Here is a 6437-nt window from a genome sequence, read left to right as displayed (position 1 = left end):
GAGAGAGAAACAACTGAGGCCTTATTTATGAAGCCCTGCAACACTTTTATGCCACTGTTGCGTCACCTTTTGTGATGCTGTGGCGGCATAAATAATGCGCCATGTCACGCCATATTTACAAAGTGAGGCATCTAAGCAGATGCGTCACTTTGTAAAGGTCTGCCCTACATTATAACTGCATCAGGTATAATGTATGCAGGGTGGGTGTTCCCCCGCAATAAAGGGATATATAAGTGGCACAGTGAAGTCTGAGATTTCACTGCGACACTTCTAGAACGCTACTGCATCAATATCTTACGCCTGCCTCACAGCAGGCGAAAGACTAACGCAGGCCCTTGCACATGAATGAATGAATGGCTAACCGGGAGTGTCCCAGCGCTACGGGTCAACAGGGAGGACAGCGAAGCTAGAAAAACAGAAGAGTCTTGAGATGTTTATGGAAGGTCAGGTGATTGGTGGTTGTGCGCAGGTAATGTGGCAGGGAGTTCCAGAGCTTGGCGGCATTGTAGGAAAAAAGCTGTCCGCCGCTTCTAGCCTTCTTTACTCTGGGGACCTCAGCCAGGCGCAGTTCATCTGACCGAAGTTTTCTGTTTGCTTTGTTTGGGTGGATCAATGTTGAGTTGATGGAGGGGCCGGTCCTGACAAAGTTTGGTGCACCATGCACAGAGTTCTGAATCTGATGCGTTCTTGCACCGGGAGCCAGTGGAGGAATTGTCTATTGGATTTGATTAACATATTTTTCCGTGATTTTACTTATTCCAGGTAGGAGAGATATTGGGCGGTAATTGCCCAGTTCTTCAGGGTCAAGGTTCGTTTTTTTAAGTAGGGTCTTGACCATGGCCCTTTTCCAACTGTTGGGGACCTTTCCTGTAACTAGTGATGCGTTAATCAGGTGGGTTATGTTGGGGGCTAAGATAGCCACTGCTTGTTTCATGATGTTAAGTGGTGCTGGGTCAGTTGGAGATCCGCTCTTGACCGAGGAGAGCAGGGTAAGCAGGGTTTCTGGGGACAGGGGGGGGAAGGTCTCTAAAGTGGGTACATGATTTTGTGGATCTGGGTTGGTCTGATTTTCCACTTCTTCATCCTTCGGTGGAAGGGATTCAAGGATTGATTGAACCTTGGTATTGAAGAATCTTGCTAATTTATTGCACCTTTGGCCAGATGGATCAGGAGCGGTACGGGGGGAGGGTGTTTTAAGTAATTTTTTAATGATGGTGAAGGTTTCTCTGGGTGAGTTGGAGGCAGTTAAGATCTTGTCCTCATAGTAGGCAGCTTGGGCTTTTTTAGTTTCTGCCTTATACGTGCGGATGGCAGCTCTGTATTCTACTTTTTTTAATGGAAGGAATTCCTTCCTCCATAGCCTTTCCTTGATCTTGCATTGCTGTTTTAAAGCCCGCAGATCGGGGAGAACCAATGTGAGTTGTGGGACCCTCCAGACTTTTTTATTCTAGTCTTTAGAAGAACTGAATCGAGCGATTGCTCTATCCAGTTTGAGAAGTCTTCATTAGCTGTAGATGGACAGGGGTTGGGTCTGGGTTTGGTTCTTTCAAGTTCTTGGATCCATTTCGCTAAGGGGAGTTTGGACCAGGGGCGGCCAAGGGTCCATGTGGGTTGGGGGGGGGGGGTATGGTGTGTTGGGGAGACCAAGAGAGGGCGACCAGGAAGTGGTCTGACCATGGGAAGGGGTAGGGTCAGATCCGTGTAGGTCCTCTAGACTTGAGAACACCGAGTCTAGGAGGTGACCTTTCGCATGGGTAGCGTGTGTGATTTTTTTGAGTCAGTTGGAGCGCTGAGAGATCTCTTGTTAGCTCATTAGCGTTGGTTGCTTGTGCGTCGTCAAAGTGGAGGTTAAAGTTTCCTAGGAGCGTGTAGTTAGGTGCTGAGCTAGCTAAATTGGCTACAGCCTCCAATAGAGATTGGCTGAAGGATCCTACCGCTTCGGGTGGGCGATAGATGAGGATGCCTGAAAACGATAGGAAGGGTGAGAATTTGTGGATAAAGTGGGCATTTTCGCAATCTGCGATTAGGTTCCCGAGCAGTCGGCAGGTGAATTGATCCTTGTGGATAACGGATATCCCACCCCCTTTGCCTATTGTGCGATCGACCCTCTGCATTACAAAGCCCTGAGGAAGTGCTTGAATGATATCGGGGTCAGTAAGAAACAGCAGATTAGGGTCTGAGTCTTTGAGAAGCATCCAGATCTCTGTTGTGTGTTTGGGGAGAGATCTGCAGTTTAGTAGAAGAATTCTGATTTGTTGGAGGAAGGTGGTGGATTCTGGCCTGTTGGGTGTGAATTTATGCTGGCAGTGTGGGCAACGTTCGGAGATGTGTTCCGGGAGAATGGAGTGGATGCAGGAAGGGTATGTTAAACTGTCTGAGCTGGGTGTTGGAATAATGGTACTGATTGGGGGATGAAGATGCAGAGTTTCTGGCCCCTGGGTCCAGTCGGGCGCGGACGGGCGCAGACTAGCTTTTCTTTGGTGCGCCTTCGGCACGCCAGCGGCGTGCCCGCGGCGCGGTTGCGCATCACGTGTTTTTGTAGCGGGGCAGGGAGACGCCTGGGTCCAGTAACTAGACTGCTGCCCTGGCTCTCTCAATGTGGAAGTGAATGTGCCCCCTATGAGCCCCAGAGCATTGAACACAGCTCTGTCTCCACAATGAACATAGTAAAACAAGTATTTTCAACACACAAAATAAAATTATTTTAAAATTTTGAAAGGTCAGAGTTTTTAGTCGATTGGTTGACCAGGAGACTCACTCTGTGTGCTCGAGTGATCCGCCTCAGGTCCGAGTTAGCCTGAGGTTGGTCGCGTCCTCACGTGCCTTTGTAGCGGGGCAGGGAGACGCCTGGGTCCAGCAACTAGACTGCTGACCTGGCTCTCGCAATGCGGAAGTGAATAAGCCCCCTATGAGCCCCAGAGCATTGAACACAGCTCTGTCCCCACAATGAACATAGTAAAACAAGTATTTTCAACACACAAAATAAAATGATTTTAAAATTTTGAAAGGTCAGAGTTTTTAGTCGATTGTTTGACCAGGAGGCTCACTCTGTGTGCTCGAGTGATCCGCCTCCGGTCCGAGTTAGCCTGAAGTTGGTCGCGTCCTCACGCGCCTTTGTAGCGGGGCAGGGAGACGCCTGGGTCCAGCAACTAGACTGCTGACCTGGCTCTCGCAATGCGGAAGTGAATGTGCCCCCTATGAGCCCCAGAGCATTGAACACAGCTCTGTCCCCACAATGAACACAGTAAAACAAGTATTTTCAACACACAAAATAAAAAGATTTTAAAATTTGGAAAGGTCATAGTTTTTAGTCAATTGGTTGACCAGGAGACTCACTCTGTGTGCTCGAGTGATCCGCCTCCGGTCCGAGTTAGCCTGCACTTGTCCCATGTGGCACTTGTCCCACGTGAAAGGACACATTGCTGGATTTGCATCTGTTTTCAGAAACAACCCAGCAATGTGTCACTTTTGCGCATACAGATACGTCAGAAATACTGACGTATCTGTAATTCCTTGTGACATGGAGCACCATACATTTAATACGGCGCATCCATCGTGTTGCAAGGAGGGTGCAGTGAAAACTGTTGTATCGCTGTTTTGTCGCAGCGATGCAACATTTTTCATAAATGAGACCCATAATCTCTAGGCTCCTGCTAGAAGGTTGCATATAGCCGGACACAGGTGGGAGTGGCGATGTGCAATCAATTTGCAGTGCACTGGGTAGCAATGACTGTCCAGTAATGTGTCTAAAGGAAGGTCGGGCCTGCATTAACGTATCTGCCCTGGAGGAGAAGGGAGGGCTATTGGAAAGTGAGTTTGAAGGGGCTGATGTCTGTTTGGAAATCATCAGATCCTAATAGAGGTTAGGAGCCCTAACTTTACTACTCCTAAACTGAGAAAAATCCTAACTTTAAGACTTTCGGTAATCACAGAAGACATTTTGGAGTCCTAAAGTTAGGATTCCTAACTTTACTACTACTAAACTGAGAAAAATCCTAACTTTAAGACTTTCGATATTCACAGAAGGCATTTAGGAGTCCTAAAGTTAGGACTCCTAACTTCTGTGAATACCGAAATGAGTAAGTGCCTTCTGTGAATACCAAAATGGTAGGAAGTTTAGGATTTTGTCATGAGTTAGTTCTGTGAATCGGGCCCAAGGAGTCTTTGAACCTGTTGACCATTCTAATTGGGCTGCCCCCATTGTTTTGGCACGCAAGGTTAGCGGTTTGGTCCGCATGTGTGTGGATTTACGTGAGCTTAACCACCAAATTTGGATCAATCGCCATCCACTTCCTAACATCCCTGAAATGGTTTCCACCTTGAAGGGAGGTAAAATGTTCAGTTTATTGGATATGACTTCTGCGTACCATCAAATCAACCTTCATCCTGACTGTAGACATCTAACATCCTTTATAACCCCAGAGGTGCATCAAACCTTATGCCCGCTTCAAGCAGGTGCAAAGTTTTGATGCAGCGGCATCGGAAAAGTGACTGGGTGACTTAGGCACTTTTTCGAGGCATTCCTGCGCCGGAATGCCCACCCTGCACCGGAACGCCCACATGAAACCTGATGCAGGTTTCAAATGGCGCAGGGCTTTACAAAGTGACACATCTCCCTAGATGCGTCACGTTGTAAATCCATCGCAGCATGGCGCTGGATTTACGCCGCTGCAGCATCACAGAAGTGACGCAATGGCGGCGCAAAAGTGGGGCATGGGGCTTGTAAATCTGCCCCATCGTTTTTAGGTCTCGCCTACGCAGGGCGCATGCTCTGCATAGGAGAGAGACCTATAGCCAAAGGCACAGCTTTCCCTGCAAAGACGTGCACGCTTTGCATTGCTTGCAATGGCAATGCGTGCACATCTGGCGATTTCCTTGCGGGAGCGCGTGGCTCGATAAGGTCACACGCTACCGCAAGGGAATCATGCAGGCCCCCTCCTCCTGCTGCTGCATGCGTGTTTTAATGGCAGTCCCCTGGGGCACAAGCAGGCATCCACTTCTGTCTTTTTGCTGCGATCAGCTATCCTGGCAGAAGTGGATGCCTGCTTGTGCCCTGGGGGAACTGCCATTAAAAAAAAAATGCGACCCGCCTTCCACCTCAGCAGAACTTTAAAACCTGGCCCATTTTATAAAAATGAGATAACTTGGGTTTAGAAGCCTTAGTCAGTCAGGTGGCATCTTCGACTCAAAATGTCCTCGACAAAAACATTGTCACTCTTCTGTAAGCTGTAGTTATCGGCAGCATGCCTCATAGCGGTTTTTGTCTCCTTCCATACCACATAATACGGTTTGCCTTTCTTTTGCCCATGACAGAAATAAAAAATAGTCCCAGAGCACCACGAGACTGGAGGCAGGGTAAAAACTATCAAACACAGTACCGAGGGAGCCGCCACATCTAATTAGTAAAGGTGGCTTACATTAAACCAAATCCTAGCTTCCTATGCCAATGATACTTGGATACAAAGCTAAGAGGGTGGCCATGCCCTGCGTCTTCTTGAGGATGACGAGCACAGGGTCCTGGAGACGCGCTACATAGCGCTGTAAGGCTTTGCACAACAGGCAGCAGGTGCGCACGATGACGGGGCCGTCTCCCATGCCCCACTGGAACATGGGACTCGAAGTCCAGTAACACAGCTCTCCCGCACTGCAGGTCCTGTCGACGCGTTATATAGCACTGTAGGGCTTTGCACAACAGGCAGCAGATGTGCATGATGACGGGCCGACTCGCCTCCTATGCCCCACTAGAGTCTGGGACTCGTTGCGTCTTGTGCCTGTGATCTCTCTTTTGTGCATATTCGTGGAATGTGAGATCTCTGCCTAACAACCAATGAGACGTGTTTCATCTCAGAATGTTGCAGCACTAAGGTAGCTTGGTGGGTTACACACATGTCAAGGCACACTATAATCCACATATTTCATAAGGCATCATTGACATGAGTAACACTATCCAATTAACGAGAGTTTAGAGACTAGTGAGTTGAGATGTGTGATCCATTGTAGGGGAGGGCAAAATAGTCCGTTGTGGCCGCGGATTGGGTGGAATTTTGGCCACTTGGTGTCACTCTTTAATGCTGAGCTCTGGTCAAATTCGGCCAATTGCCACATGGCAGAATTTTTCTCCTGCGCGGCTCCAAAATATGCCAGCTGGCGAGCATGAGCGAGATTTGGCATCCCATAGCACGAATTTCTAATGGGGCAGTCACTGGTGTTTCCGAGCAGTCGTTGTCTAAGGACTGCCATCTGAGTAGATATTCTATATGACTGGCAGCAAAATCAACTTGAATTGCCTTGGTCTCTTGAGCAACGCATGGTGCAGTACGTGCTGACTTTCAGTGCTGCTCATGCTACAGTGCTAAATCCCAGCACAATCAGTACAAGCTGCATATTTTCTGCTCGTTGGCGGAATCTTGCTGAGTTTTTCTGTAACTTTGAGGAAT

This window comes from Lissotriton helveticus, chromosome 5_1 (genome assembly GCF_964261635.1).
Source record: "Lissotriton helveticus chromosome 5_1, aLisHel1.1, whole genome shotgun sequence".
Taxonomy (NCBI): Eukaryota; Metazoa; Chordata; class Amphibia; order Caudata; family Salamandridae; genus Lissotriton; species Lissotriton helveticus.
Note: the sequence above shows the minus strand (reverse complement) of the source record.